This window comes from Triticum dicoccoides, chromosome 6B (genome assembly GCF_002162155.2).
Source record: "Triticum dicoccoides isolate Atlit2015 ecotype Zavitan chromosome 6B, WEW_v2.0, whole genome shotgun sequence".
Lineage (NCBI taxonomy): Eukaryota > Viridiplantae > Streptophyta > Magnoliopsida > Poales > Poaceae > Triticum > Triticum dicoccoides.
The window spans coordinates 400,879,348-400,895,082 of NC_041391.1; the positions used below are offsets into that span (position 1 = coordinate 400,879,348).

Consider the following 15,735-nt stretch of genomic DNA (forward strand, 5'->3'; position numbering starts at 1 on the left):
TACTGAAGCTGAGTACAAGGCTGTGGCTAATGCTACTGCAGAGATTATTTGGGTGCAGTCTTTGCTTCAGGAGTTGGGTTTGTCTCAACCACAGCCTCCTATTCTTTGGTGTGATAACATCGGTGCTACATACCTTTCTGCAAATCCAGTATTTCATGCCCGAATGAAACACATTGAAGTTGACTATCACTTTGTACGGGAACGTGTATCACAGAAGCAACTCCAGATCAAGTTTATCTCATCTAAGGATCAACTTGCAGACATCTTCACTAAGCCTTTACCGCTGCCACAGTTTGAGGCTTGTAGGCGCAATCTTACCCTTCTCAGTTCTTTAGAAAGTGGCTAAGATTGAGGGAGGGTGTTAGACTATGTATAGCTTCTGTACCTATGTACGTATATGGTACATATTGTAACACAACCATTATATATAATGAGATAAGCCACCCCTAGAGGGTTGCGCTGGTTCCTCAAAACTTATTGTCTTACAATGTGTTTGTGTGCGAACAGAACCACTAAAGTTGAAGAGCGAGTTGAAGGAACCCAGTGGGACTGTTACCCAGCGGGACTGTTTCCAACAAGCTTGCCTTCCTGTTGAAATGCTCCGCGCCTGCGCGATAAATGGTGATGCCAATGTCAAATACGGTGAAGGGAACGTCCATGAAGCCTAACATGTATGGTACGATCTGCATAGCAGCAGATTTGCATCATAGTACACGCAGAAGAGAAGAACACGTGCATGATCTGATCCAACGCCCCAAAATCGGGACTTCGGTCCAGAGCATCTCCTCACTTTCTTGAAGCTGCAGACGGAGGGCCGGGGATTGGATCTTTTGCCCCATTTTACATGGGGTTTGATGATTTTCTCCATCATTGTCTCAATGGCAAGTGGCCCCGGCCCCACCCGGCAGCCTCTCGGGCGGGAGGCAAATTATCAAATGAAGAAGTAAAGTGTGGCAAAAGATTCAATTTCTCGCTCGTCGGGGCAGCACCAGGGGGGCTTGCGGTTGCCGTTGTAGGCCTCCACCTTGACGTCGGGGGGCACGCCGCAGAGGACGCTGTCGCTGATGGGCAGGTCCCGCGCGCGGGCCTCGTCGAGCGTCACAAGCCCCCCGGCGCCCTTGTAGTGCAGAACAGTGAAACTGTCACGTATCTGGATACTGCCAACACTGGTAAAACTGTTTTGCACTGTATGCAACACAAAAGTATCCCAACTATATGGACAGATTGACCACTAATTAGTTGAAGGTACAAGCACACATGACCTAATAAAGGATGTGGAGATATGCACATGCGAACATGAAGGAAGAGATACTAAGGGTGCCACATAGGCAGAAAAACGATGTGGCACAACAATTAAAGAGGAGAGAGAGCATTATGGTGACCCCAATAAGAACCAATGCTAAGCACGTGAACCTAGACAAAAAGACTATCAACCAATATATGAAGGAGTTTTATTACTAAACAATTAAATAGAGGAGGCTTAGCTACAAAATCTAAGCACCGATGCATTGGGGTCATTAGTTGTTAAGCATTTTAATGCACTTAGCACCCCACTTTAGCACCTATGCATTGGGAGAGGTCTTATCCATTGAAACATACCGCCACGGATGAAGATAGTTACAGCTCTGGAATTTGCACACCTCTCAATGCAAAGCATTCGATCCTTTGTTGTTCCAAATGACTTCTCTCTAACCAATGCAGCCTGTTTAAGCAAAGTATGCAGATAAGCAAACCATGTGAGATACAAGTAGTATAGTACGTATATACTTCCTCCGTCCGAAAATACTTGTCATCAAAATGAATAAAAGGGGATGTATCTAGATGTATTTTAGTTTGAGATACATCTCTTTTTGTCCATTTTGATGACAAGTATTTTCGGACGGAGGGAGTATTATACAAAGCAAGTCATTAAGACATAGCATAATTATATTACGATTAGTTTCAGAGTAGGGCATTTTGGAGACCGAGCTCTATGGAGTCCTTTATTTTGAATAGTCAAAATTCATAAATTTTGGTTTAAAAAAATTCTGAAAAAAGTACACATGTATGCAAGGATGTAAAGTGTATGTGTGAAAAATTTCAAGATGAAATACCTTGAATTGCAAGCTGTACAAAAAAACAAAATCATGGACTTTATAGATGAATAGTACATATGCTAAAAGGCCCTAGATCTGTCTTTTTTGTGTAGCACACATTTTAATGTATTTCGGCCTGAAAATTTGCACACATATACATTATGTATCTGGGTATAATGTATCTGGGTATATGTGTATTTATTTTCAGAATTTTTTGAAACTAAAAAGGTTGAATTTTAAAGTTTTTAAATAAGCCTCCATGAAGCTCGGTCTCTGTTTGGCATTTTCGCTAGTTTCAAGAATATTTTACTTTTGCATGGTATCTTGGTGGCAAACATCCTCATCGCTAGGTGCTGAAGGAACGCATTGATTACACCAGAGAGAAGTGGCAACCCTACTCAACTACCAAGAAACACGTAGAGATTAACATTGTTGAGAATTTAATTTTTAGTTTATTGTCCTGAGGTCAATCAAGTCACCCTCACAAACCCAGTTGCAGGTAATTAAAGTCAGCGGACATATTAACAATCACTGGATATGGTACAGAGGCTGAATCAACTAATTCGGATCAGAGGGAGTATCACTTATCTGTTTAACTTGTTATATACTATTAAGAAATAGTATAAATTATGTAACCAGGAACCCTCCATCCCCGACCCTGTCGCTTCCTCTCCGAGGCGCTCCCGCGGTCACCCCCAGGAGGAACCCTAGCGCTGCCCTCGTCGCCCCCTTCGCCTCAACCCCCTCCCTAGCCGCCACCTGGGGCGTTGGCGGCGGCGGGGCGGCTCTTTCCCACACGCAGTTGGGGACTCCGCGGGGCGTTTCCATCTGCCTGGTGGTGCCGGGCGTCGGGCTAGCCCTGCCTCGGCTCCTTCTCCTCCTTCCGGCGTCTCTCGCTGGTGCCGCCTGTGGGAGTCCTAGACTAGGGGGTCCTCGGGCGTCCGACCTATTGGTTTGGGCCGGATTGATGGGCCGTCAAGCTACAAGATAGAAGGTTATCTCTCGTTCCGAAGGTGACTCTCACATGCGTGGATGGCAAGTATAAGTGTCCGGATATATTGTTCCTTTCTGTAAAACCAACTTTGTACAATCCTACGCCCCTCCGGTGTCTATATAAATCGGAGAGCTAGATCAGAGGCAGGATCATAAGATTGCTAGGCTAGCTATCTAGGGTTAGCCGAATCGATCTCGTGGTAGATCAACTCTTATAACCCCTATACCCTCGAATATAATCAAGCAGGAGTAGGGTTTTACCTACATTAAGAGGGCCCGAACCTGGGTAAACACTGTGTCCTTCTCCATTTTACTATTGATCCTTAGACGCGCAGCTTGGGCCCCCTACCCGAGATCTGCCGGTTTTGACACCGACATTGGTGCTTTCATTGATAGCTCCGCTGTGTTGTCGACGGAAGGATCGATGGATCACCTCTTCATCAACAATGACGCCGCATCCAGGGAGACCTTTCTTCCTGGACAAGTTTTTGTGTTCAGTGGCTTTGTGCTTCGTGCCAACTTGATCGGCCGCCTCGAGCAGGTCGATAGTTACGCCCCCGGCCACCAGATCAGGTTCGAAAACCTGAACTATGTTGCCGACATCCGAGGAGACCTAGTCTTCGACTGGTTTGCGGACTCGGCCGCCACTCTATGTCCCCGTCAGGAAGACTCTTTAGATCCCCTGTCAGATCCCATCCAGGGGTCAACATCAAAACCTACCTCGGCCTTGGATCTAGGGTAGGACTCGTCGTCCGAAGACATGAGCTTAAGCCCCACCGGACTTTTTTCCCTTACGGAACTTCCTACCAAAGACCCAGATGCAGGCTTAGACTTGGCCCTGGGCAACCGTTCCAAACTGCCGAGGTCTGCACTTAGCCGGTCCGATCAGGCGCCTCATGCTGAACATAGCGCGGCAGGCCCGCAGTTTCCGGTCCCACTCCCGCTCCTAGATGAAGCGTTGGGTTTGATGCCATCTCTCGCCATCATGGAGGCCTTACCTCCGAACTGCACCCAACTCAGTCTGGGGGCTAAAAGAGGGGAACTTTACGCCCCACCCACCATCCACTTGATAGCCACTGTCGAGAGGACTTAACTGACATGCTAGATTATGCATCCGAAGACATCGACGGCGTGGACGACGATGCCGATGCTGAACCAAGCCAAGTCCCACCCGTCACGGGGCGTTGGACGGTTACCTCAACCTATGATGTGTACATGGTGGACACTCCGAAGAACGACGAGGATAACCCTAGCCCAGATGAGGACAAAACCCATCGACCAACCACCAAAGCGCCGACGCTAGCGGCACCGTTCACGATCGCGTCGGACAAAGGATATCAATACCGGCACCGGATACAATGAGACTCCGGATGAGGCCGAAGATCTCGAATACCCCGTCGAGCCCATGTCCGAACAGGATGAGAGGGAAGATGGTGAACACTACCCCGGACATGCTGACAACGAAGATGTGGAGGACAGCAATTACAAGCCGGAATCTGAAGAGGAGGTTAGCCTCGGTGACAAAGATTTCATTGTCCTAGAGGAACCCCTCGACCAAGAACGCTTTAAGAAACAGCTCATTGCCACAGCGCGGAGCCTGAAGAGGAAGCATCAACAGCTCAAAGAAGAACAAGACACGTTGAACGAAAGGTGGACTAAGGTCCTGGCCGCTGAGGAATACGACCAAGAGCGACCTGTCAAATGTTACCCTAGGCGCAAGATGCTACCTCAATTCGATGACGAAGTCCTTGAACCAATACCGTCGAAATACAATCAGGCAGATAACCCAGACCGGCCACCACGTGGACGAGATAAAACGTCATATCAAGCCGAACACCAACCCGCACCCCCTCGCTGAAGAGGCAGGGAGACTACAGCAGCGGGATATAAAGCTGGTCAGACTAGATCAATCTACGGATCAAAGGGCCGTGCCCCGGCGCGAGATAATGGCCATGAAGCCCGGAGTGACGACCGTTACTATGTTTAGGATCAGTACCAAACTTATATGTCAGCCGACCTCCGCCACGATGTTGTGCGATATAGAGGGGACACACCCCCCCTATGATTCACTGATGAGGTTGTGGAACATCAGTTTCCAGAAGGGTTTAAGCCCGTAAACATCAAACCGTACGATGGTACGACGGATCCGGCCGTCTGGATTGAGGATTTTCTTCTCCACATTCACATGGCTCGAGGGGATGATCTCCATGCCATTAAATACCTCCCTCTAAAGCTGAAAGGACCAGCATGGCACTGGCTAAACAGCCTCCCAGAAAACTCCATTGGAACCTGGGAAGACTTGGAGGATGCTTTTAGGGCTAACTTTCACGACACTTATGTCCGCCCACCGGATGCTGACAACTTCAGTCACATAATTCCGCAGCCTAGCGAATCAGCTCGCAAGCTTTGGAATCGGTTCTTAACTAAAAAGAACCAGATCGTAGACTGTCCGGATGCCGAAGCCTTAGCGGCCTTTAAGCATAGCGTCCGTGACGAATGGCTCGTCCGGCACCTGGGGCAGGAAAAGCCGAAGACCATGGCAGCCTTAACGACACTCATGACCCGCTTCTATGCGGGCAAAGATAGCTGGTTGGCTCGTAGAAGCAACAACTCAGGCAACCCCGGCACCTCTGAGGTGCGGGACGGCAATGGTAAACCTCGCCGCAATAAAAACAAATGTCGGAACAACTGCACCGACAACGCAGATGATACGGCAGTCAATGCCGGATTCCGCGGTCCTAAGTCCGGTCAGCGAAAGAAACCTTTCAAAGGCAGCAAGGATGGGCCATCCAGCTTAGACAAAATCCTCGAGAGGCCCTGCCAGATTCATGACACACCCGATAAACCTGCAAATCATACCAACAGGGACTATTGGGTCTTCAAACAGGTCGGTAAGTTAAATACCGAAAACAAGGGAAAAGGGCCTCCAAGCAAAGACGAGGATGAGCCTCGTCAGCCAAACACTGGGGGTCAGAAGCAGTTTCCCCCTGAGGTGAGGACAGTGAACATGATATATGTCACTCACATCCCCAAAAGGGAGCGCAAGCACGCACTTCAAGATATCTACGCCGTAGAGCCTATTGTCCCCAAGTTCAACCCATGGTCAGCCTGTCCGATCACGTTTGATCGTAGGGATCACCCAACCAGTTGATCCAAACATTGACGGATACCACCTCACTAGAGTCCTTATGGACGGAGGAAGCAGTCTCAACTTGATATATCAAGACACTGTCCGTAAGATGGGGATCGACCCGTCACGAATCAAGCCTAGTAACACTACCTTTAAAGGTGTGATACCAGGAGTGGAGGCCCGTTGCACGGGCTCAATCACACTGGAGGTAGTATTCGGCTCCCTAGATAACTTTCATAGTGAGGACTTAATCTTCGACATCGTCCCTTTCCACAGTGGCTACCATGCACTTCTCGGACGAATTGCCTTCGCCCGCTTTAATGCAGTCCCGCACTATGCTTACTTGAAGCTCAAAATGCCCGGACCTCGTGGCATTATTACAGTCAATGGTAATATGGAGCGCTCACTCCGTACTGAAGAGCACACCGCAGCCCTTGCAGCAGAAGTGTACAACGGCCTCATCGAGCCGAACAGCTCGCCGGCCAATAAAGCCAATGACGCATCCAAACGAGTCCGGTCCGCGCATAATAGCGATAAGTCAATGGATCCGGACCTTGATTAGCAGTTCGGCCTCCGCCGACCACCCCATCAGGTCGCGGCTTACGTACCGTGCGTACATAATTACGCACTAAAAATACCTTGGGTGGCGTTGGAGGCACACTGCAGAATAGGTCCATTACACGGCTTGACCATAATTGGACCGCATATATCTTTTTCCTTTTAACACAGGTTCATCAAGAGCCCTACTTATAAGATGGTTGTTGCAGGAGATCCTTTCAAGGCCAGCTCGTCCCAACCATCAAACTCTCCTCTCAAAGGACTCACTACTAAGGAGAAAAGGCGCAGACGTGCGGCAGGGCATAATTGGAGTTTCTTTTCCGATATATGATTTTCAGGCCCTGTGTTAGACTTTCCCTTATGTAATTTCTTTCTTTTTTCCTCAGGCATGTAATATGACCTTAATACTGAACGACATTGCCTATCATCGACATATCAATAAAGATTTAAAGGGCACAGATGATTATCACCTTCTTGGTTGGGTTTTTGGATTTTTTTTCCCAGACATCCGCGCTCCCCTTACATTCGGCTGGCATACGTGGCTTGACTCTGTCGTTATACCGGGGGCTCTATTCGGCCCCGCAAAATTCTCAAAGTCCGAACACCCATAGGGAACTCTTCGGTGTCCCAGATATTGCATTATATGCATCTGCTCCAAATCATGTCTTTGGTCTATAGTTGGGTTTCTCGGCTCCTATGTTTGCCACCTTACGTTCTGCAAGTTCGGCTAAGGTAGTAAAGGGAGAACTACTGCGATTGTATTTCCGGTTCATCCCGTCAAGTGCCTCAGTAGAGAAAGCCGAAAACTCATTGTCATGATAAGCGAGAGTGGGTCAGCGATCCGGTGACTTAGTGTTATACTACAAATCATTCGCGATTTATGCTGTGTTATACGAGGGGCTAGGTTTTTTGACCAGCCGCGTTACAAAGGCGCCGCACTCCGAATTGTCGATGATGCAACGAGGGGCTAGTACTTAGCGCCAACAATGGACTCTTATGGTTGAAGTGAAAGTACTAAAACCACATAGTCTGATTGCCTGGTTCACTTCGCAAGACGCCTCCTACATCGGACCAAGACGTTGGATAAAGTGCGTTCATGCGATCCCGAACACCCCTGTAGTCTCTATGTGGGGGCTGAAGCCGACGACTAGTAAACTTTCAGAGATATAAACAGCAAAATAGGAGGATAAACTGATAATAAAGCATAAACGTAACTATCATACACTACGAGTTCATTACACAACTCTTACAACCGGACACAACAAATCAAATATTATGTCCTTGGAGCACTGGCCTTCTACAATACGGGCTCCCTCGAGGACCTCGTCAAAGTACCTTTCCGGCTGCCGGTGCTCCTTGCCCTCAGGTGGCCCTTGATAACCCATAAGTGTAGGGAATCAATTGTAGCTTTCGATAAGTAAGAGTGTCGAACCCAACGAGGAGCTAAAGGTAGAACAAATATTCCCTCAAGTTCTATCGACCACCGATACAACTCTACACATGCTTGACGTTCGCTTTACCTAGAACAAGTATGAAACTAGAAGTACTTTGTAGGTGTTGTTGGATAGGTTTGCAAGATAATAAAGAGCATGTAAATATAAACTAGGGGCTGTTTAGGTGAAGACACAACTAAATTAGTTTTAGTAGAGAGCTTTTTGTCACGAGAAAGTAATTTGTCCCTAGGTAATCGATAACTAAACTGGTAATCACTATTGCAATTTTATTTGAGGGAGAGGCATAAGCTAACATACTTTCTCTTCTTGGATCATATGCACTTATGATTGGAACTCTAGCAAGCATCCGCAACTACTAAAGATAAATAAGGTAAAACCCAACCATAGCACTAAAGCATCAAGTCCCCTTTATCCCATACGCCACAACCCCCTTACTCGGGTTTATGCTTCTGTCACTCAAGCAATGCACTATACATGAACATATTGCAACACCCTACAGCGGGAATCCTTCACGCTTGCGCGGCACGGAGGGCACAATAGGACAACACGAATAATAAAACATGCAACTCAAACCAATCACGATCATCAATTAACCCATCATCAATTAACTCAACACCAATATCAAAGCCAATTTTAATTAACAATGATTTGTGATTTAGTAGTGAGCACAAAGTAACATATATCATGCAACAATGAAGTCTAACTCTCTTCCTATGCATCGGCATGTCATAAAAGAACAATTCATGCACACATAGTAAAGGCCAATGCATAGTATAAATAGTTTCTTACATTTTTATCATATTGGAAACATAGGGAGGTGGAGATATAGTTCCTCTCTCATAATAATTGCAAGTAGGAGCAGCAAGCACATGCATATTATATTCATCAAAATTATCATGTGCAATGGTAAAAGGCAACCCATCAATATAATCCTTAATAAACACAAACTTCTCTGATATAGTGTAGTAGGAAGAATTCAAAAAGATAATCGGACTATCATGCGTGGGTGCAATAGCAACAATTTCATGTTTAACGTAAGGAACTATATCAAGTTCATCTCCATAAGCATAATTCATATTGGCATCTGCTACGTCTTGAGCTTGCGTTGGTTTTCCTTGAAGAGGAAAGGGTGATGCAGCAATAGTAGCGTAAGTATTTCCCTCAGTTTTTGAGAACCAAGGTATCAATCTAGTGGGAGGCTCCTCAAAAGTCCCACGCACCTACACAAACAAACAAGAACTCGCAACCAACGCAATAAAGGGGTTGTCAATCCCTTCACGGCCATTTGCGAAAGTGAGATCTAATAGAGATAATATGATAAGATAAATATATTTTTCGTATTTTATGATATAGATTGGAAAATTAAAATATGCAAATAAAAGTAGATTGAAAGCTTATATGATAAGAGATAGACCCGGGGGGCATAGATTTCACTAGTGGCTTCTCTCAAGATAGCATAAGTATTACGGTGGGTGAACAAATTACCGTCAAGCAACTGATAGAAAAGTGAATAATTATGAGATTATCTAGGCATGATCATGTATATAGGGATCATGTCCGTGACAAGTAGACCGGCTCCTGCCTGCATCTACTACTATTACTCCACACATCGACCGCTATCCAGCATGCATCTAGAGTATTAAGTTCATAAAAAACAGAGTAACCCATTAAGAAAGATGACATGATGTAGAGGGATAAATATAAAGCCCATCTTTTTATCCTTGATGGCAGCAATACAATACGTGCCTTGCTGCCCCTGCTGTCACTTGGGAAGGACACCACAAGATTGAACCCAAAGCTAAGCACTTCTCCCACAGCAAGAAAGATCAATCTAGTAGGTCAAACCAAACTGATAATTCGAAGAGACTTGCAAAGATAACTTAATCACAGATAAAAGAATTCAGAGGAGATTCAAATATTTCTCATAGATAAACTTGATCATAAACCCACAATTCATCGGATCTCGACAAACACACCGCAAAAGGAGTTACGTCGAATAGATCTCCAAGAAGATCAAGGAGAACTTTGTATTGAGATTCAAAGAGAGAGAAGAAGCCATCTAGTTAATAACTATGGACCCGAAGGTTTGTGGTAAACTACTCACAACTCATCTAAGAGGCCTTGGAGATGATGTAGAGGCCCTCCGTGATCAATTCCCCCTCCGACGGAGCGCTGGCGAAGGCTCCAAGATGGGATCTCGCGGATACAGAAGGTTATGGCGGTGGAAATAATTTTTCGTGGTCGCTTCTGATGTTTTCAGGGTACATGGGTATATGTAGGAGGAAGAAGTAGGTCGGTGGACACTCGAGGGGCCCACGAGGGTGGAGGGCACGCCCACCTGTAGGGGGCGCGCCGGACTCCCTTGTGGTCGCCTCGCTTGTTTCTTGACTTCCACTCCAAGTCATCTGGATCACGTTTGTTCCAAAAAGATCGCTCCCGAAGGTTTCATTCCGTTTGGACTCCGTTTGATATTCCTTTTCTTTGAAACACTGAAATAGGCAAAAAACATCAATTCGGGCTGGGCCTCCGGTTAGTAGGTTAGTCCCAAAAATGATATAGAAGTGTAAAGTAAAGCCCATAAACATCCAAAACGGGTAATATAATAGCATGGAACAATAAAAAATTATAGATACGTTGGAGACGTATCAGCATCTTGGCCACAAGCATAGCAAGCATCATGAAAAAGGGATATTTCAAGAGAATCAACCAGATCATAGCAATCATCATAGTAATCATCCTTCGGTAAGCACGAAGGGGAATTAAACAATTTATGAGTTGAAGAGTTACTCTCATTAGAAGGTGGGCACGGGTAGCTAATCCGCTCTTCCTCCTTTTGTTCTTCGCTCTCCTCATCATCTTTTTCATCCAATGAGCTTACAGTTTCATCAATTTCTTCTTCCATAAACTCCTGCAAAATATTAGTCTCTTCTTGGACAGCGGAGGAGTCCTCAATATATAGTTTAACATAGGCATTAGAAGCATAATTATCATAACAATATTTAAGTATGGCAAAATTTTCAGATTTGTAAAGAGTAGCATCATACGTTTCAATCAAAGAAGCAATTTCATAAGCACCCGTAAAAGCAACAAATTCTTCAATTTGTTGAACATCATAGTAATTATAAACAACCTTAGCATACAAAGATACGATTCCATTATCACTAAACTCACATTGGTAGGGAAGGTGTTTCTTAGGGTTTTCAGAACAACAAGTAACACCATATATTTCACATAAATTCCAAGCATACATTGCAAACGATGAATTTGATCCAGTAAAAGTTTCCCTTTTCAGATATGCGGTGTCGCACATAACAAGCATGCTCATCTAAAGATTTTCCCTCAACTAAGCTAGTGGGGGGTTCAGCACGAGCACAAAGGGATCGAAGATGATCTAAGTAAAAAACTTCAGGAGTGTGATAGATTTTGAGTGGTTCTTCAACCATTGGTTCAGTAGGTAGAACTAATTTTTTTTGGTATTTTGTGTTTCCTACCCATAACTAAAGATAGAGAACAACTTAGAACAGCAAATAAAAATTACTTAGTGATAAAGCAAACAAGCACACATGAGAATATTCACCCCACGCTATGACTCCCCGGCAACGGCGCCAGAAAAAGGTCTTGATAACCCACAAGTGTAGGGGATCAATTGTAGCCTCTTTCGATAAGTAAGAGTGTCGAACCCAATGAGGAGCTAAAGGTAGAACAAATATTCCCTCAAGTTCTATCGACCACTGATATAACTCTACGCACGCTTGACGTTCGCTTTACCTAGAACAAGTATGAAACTAGAAGTACTTTGTAGGTGTTGTTGGATAGGTTTGCAAGATAATAAAGAGCATGTAAATATAAACTAGGGGCTGTTTAGGTGAAGACACAACTAAATTATTTTTAGTAGAGAGCTTTTTGTCACGAGAAAGTAATTTGTCCCTAGGCAATCGATAACTAAACTGGTAATCACTATTGCAATTTTATTTGAGGGAGAGGCATAAGCTAACATACTTTCTCTTCTTGGATCATATGCACTTATGATTGGAACTCTAGCAAGCATCCGCAACTACTAAAGATCATTAAGTTAAAACCCAACCATAGCATTAAAGCATCAAGTCCCCTTTATCCCATACGCCACAACCCCCTTACTCGGGTTTATGCTTATGTCACTCAAGCAACCCACTATAAGCGAATCATGAACATATTCCAACACCCTACAATGGGAATCCCTCATGCTTGCGCGACACGGAGGGCACAATAGGACAGCACCAATAATAAAACATGCAACTCAAACCAATCACGATCATCAATTAACCCATAGGGATTCTCAAAAAAAATAACCCATAGGACAAAACGGATCTACTCAAACATCATAAGATAGCCATACATCATTGGGAAATAATATATAGCGTTGAGCACCATGTTTAAGTAGAGATTACAGCGGGTAAAAGAGAGGTTACATCGCTGCATCGAGGGGGGAAGAGCTAGTGATGAGGGTGGTGAAGTTGTTGGTGTAGATCGCGGTGATGATGATGGCCCCCGGCGGTGTTCCGGCGCCACTGGAAGCAAGGGGGAGAGAGCCCCCTTTCTTCTTCTTCTTCCTAGACCTTCTCCCTAGATGGGAGAAGGGTTTCCCCTCTGGTCCATGGTCTCCATGGCGTGGGAGGGGCGAGAGCCCCTTCGAGATTGTATATGTCTCTCTATTTTATGCGTTCTCAGATTCTGCCCTTCCACCGTTTCTTTTATATCCGGAGATCCGTAACTCCAATTGGATTGAAACCTTCGCCCAGATTTTCTCCAAAAATTAGCTTTCTTGCGGCAAAAGAAGAGCATCAACCACCTTACGGGGTGCCCACAAGGGTCAGGGGCACGCCTGCCCCCTGCCTCGTGGCCCCCTCGAGCACCGTCTCGCGTTGATTCTTCTTCCCAAAAATCACAAATATTCCATAAATATTCTCCGTCTGTTTTTATCCCGTTTGGACTCCGTTTGATATTGGATTTCTGCGAAACATAAAGCATGCAACAAACAGGAACTAGCACCGGGCACTAGATCAATATGTTAGTCCCAAAAATAATTTAAAATTTGCCAAAAGTATATGAAAGTTGTAGAATAATGGCATGGAACAATCAAAAATTATAGATACGACGGAGACGTATCAGCCCTACGGTGGCAATTTCGGTGGCTTTCATCTTCGCCCACTAAACCTTCACACGGGCAAAGGCCATCCGAGCACCCTCAATACAGGATGACCACTTAACAGCATCAATTCGAGGGAGCACCTCCACCAACCTATTCACGATCCTGAAGTGGCTGCTGGGTACGGCTTTGGCCGGCCATAGACAGACTATTACGTCCTTCATGGCCAGGCCGGCCACCCTATGCAGCTCGGATAACTGCTTCATCTGGTCACTCAGGGGCACTGGAAGCTCCGGCGCATGATACTGCGACCAGAACAGGTTCTCAGTTGAGCTCTCCTCTTCGACTTGGAAGAATGCGGCGGCATCCGCAATACTCCTTGGCAAGTCGGCGAAAGCGCCTGGAGAACTCCGAACTCCGGTTAGTAAAATATATCTTCTACTAGCATACCTACTATGCATAATAAAGGCCTTACCAGCCGCAATCCACCTCGCCTCTTGGATCTCCTGGCGAACGTCTTGGGCATAAGTCCGGGATTCTTTCAGGCTCTCATGGGAACTCGTCTGCTCCAAGGACTCGCATCTGGCAATGGCATCCTTGAGCTCTTTTTCAACCTCACCCACCCGCGCCTCATGTCGTTGGTGGGAGGTCTGCTCCTCTTCTAAGCTTTTGGCCGCCTTGTCTGCGGCCACCTTGCTCGCCTCTGCCTCCTTTTTGGCTTCGGCAAGGGCACTTTTGAGGGACTCAATCTCATAGGCGCCAACTGCAGGCATAGTTAAAGCATTTTTAGTCTGTTTCAAATGGCTAACACATATATAACTGGAGATATATACTCAATGCATGCATACCTTGCATCTCCTCAAGCCGCTTATTAATGTGGACGACCTCTTCATCAGCCAGCCACAACTTCCGAGTAAGTTCGGAGACTTCGGTGGATTGGGCGCTCGCCGCCAGTAGGGAAGCCTGTTGTACAATAGAGTGTCACCTTTTCCAAACACTATGTGATCCTCTGTCCGGCTTCGTCAAAGCCGGACAAAGTCTTAGGGGCTACTATCTGTACACAGGCATATTCCTCTATTAAAATTGGTTAGAAAATTACATCGCATACCTCAAAGCTTCTTAATAGGCTGGTAAAGGCTTCGTTCAGCCCGCTTTTGGTGGACTGAATCTTCTCAACCACCATACCCATCAGGGTACGGTGCTCCTCCACGATGGAAGCACGATGAAGCGCTTCCGCCAAAGTATCCGGCACCTCCAGATTGATGGAGGCCGTCGGTGAAGTCGACGCTCCCCCCTCCTTCAAATGGGTCCGCTGGCCCATTCAGGACCCGTATGGGTCTTCGGAATGATGCTCGGCTGGGGGCCTGATTAGTCATGGCCCCGTCGTCAGTCTCCATGGGGGTAGGACCCCCCATATCTTCGGAGGTCGAGGTGTTACCCTCTGATGTCGTCTTCACGGCCTCCCGCCTCTCTCCATGGCCTGGAAAGGCTCTTCAGGACAAAACCTCAGTTTCATCCACGGCGGTTGGCGGGGAGGCCCGTGGAGGCGTTTCACTCTCCCCCATCCCCGGCTCCAGCGAATTCCCCAAAGATGAGGATAATTGGGGGAGGTCGCGGGCCGGACTGAAACACATAATATAATATGTTAAAAACTACAATTATAAAAGCTGATATATGTAAGGCATCCTCGGATACTTACGAGTCAGCCAGGGGCTTCGACCTGAGGCGCCGCTCGGGGATGGCTTCAGCATCCGAATCTGAGTCGTCGGAGAGGGATATCTTCCCCCTTTTGGATGCCTCCGCCTCTTGGTCTTTGGAGGCCGCTCTTTTCTTCCTCCTCCCCTTAGGGGAAGAGTCGCTCTATTCTTCCTCCTCCTTTTCATCTTCATCTCCCTCACGGGAGGAAAAGGCTTCGGAATCCCCAGACATAGCATCTGGAGGACCTTTACAACGGGGGCCATTTTTGGCCTCCTTGCCCTTCTTCTTGGTTTTCTTCTCCGGTGCCTACTATGGCGCCAGAACCAGCATCCTCGTTAGCAGAGGATCAGCTGGGTTTTTAGGCAGCGGAGCCGTACACTTGATCCGCTCCGCCTTCTTCGTCCAACCCTGGTTAAAATATGAGAATCTCAATACACCCTTGTGATTTCCGGACTAAGTTATGTTCGGAAACTAGAAAACTTACCAGAGTGGCTGGGTGAGCACAGTCGAGGCCTATGTCATCAGTCATCTACGGCCACGACTTCTGCTTTCGGCCCTTGAAAAGCAGCCTCCAGATATCTTTGTATTGTTGGGGAATGTAGTAATAATTCAAAATTTTCCTACGTGTCACCAAGATCAATCTAGGAGATTCTAGCAACGAGAGAGAGAGGGAGTGCATCTTCATACCTTTGAAGATCGCTA

The 15,735-nt window shown here is 46.3% G+C and overlaps 1 pseudogene; it reads right to left on the minus strand.

Moving 5' to 3' along the window:
* Nucleotides 1-931: 931 nt before the first annotated feature.
* The window catches only part of LOC119321166, a 108,429-nt pseudogene continuing 93,625 nt past the window's right edge, over nt 932-15,735 (minus strand).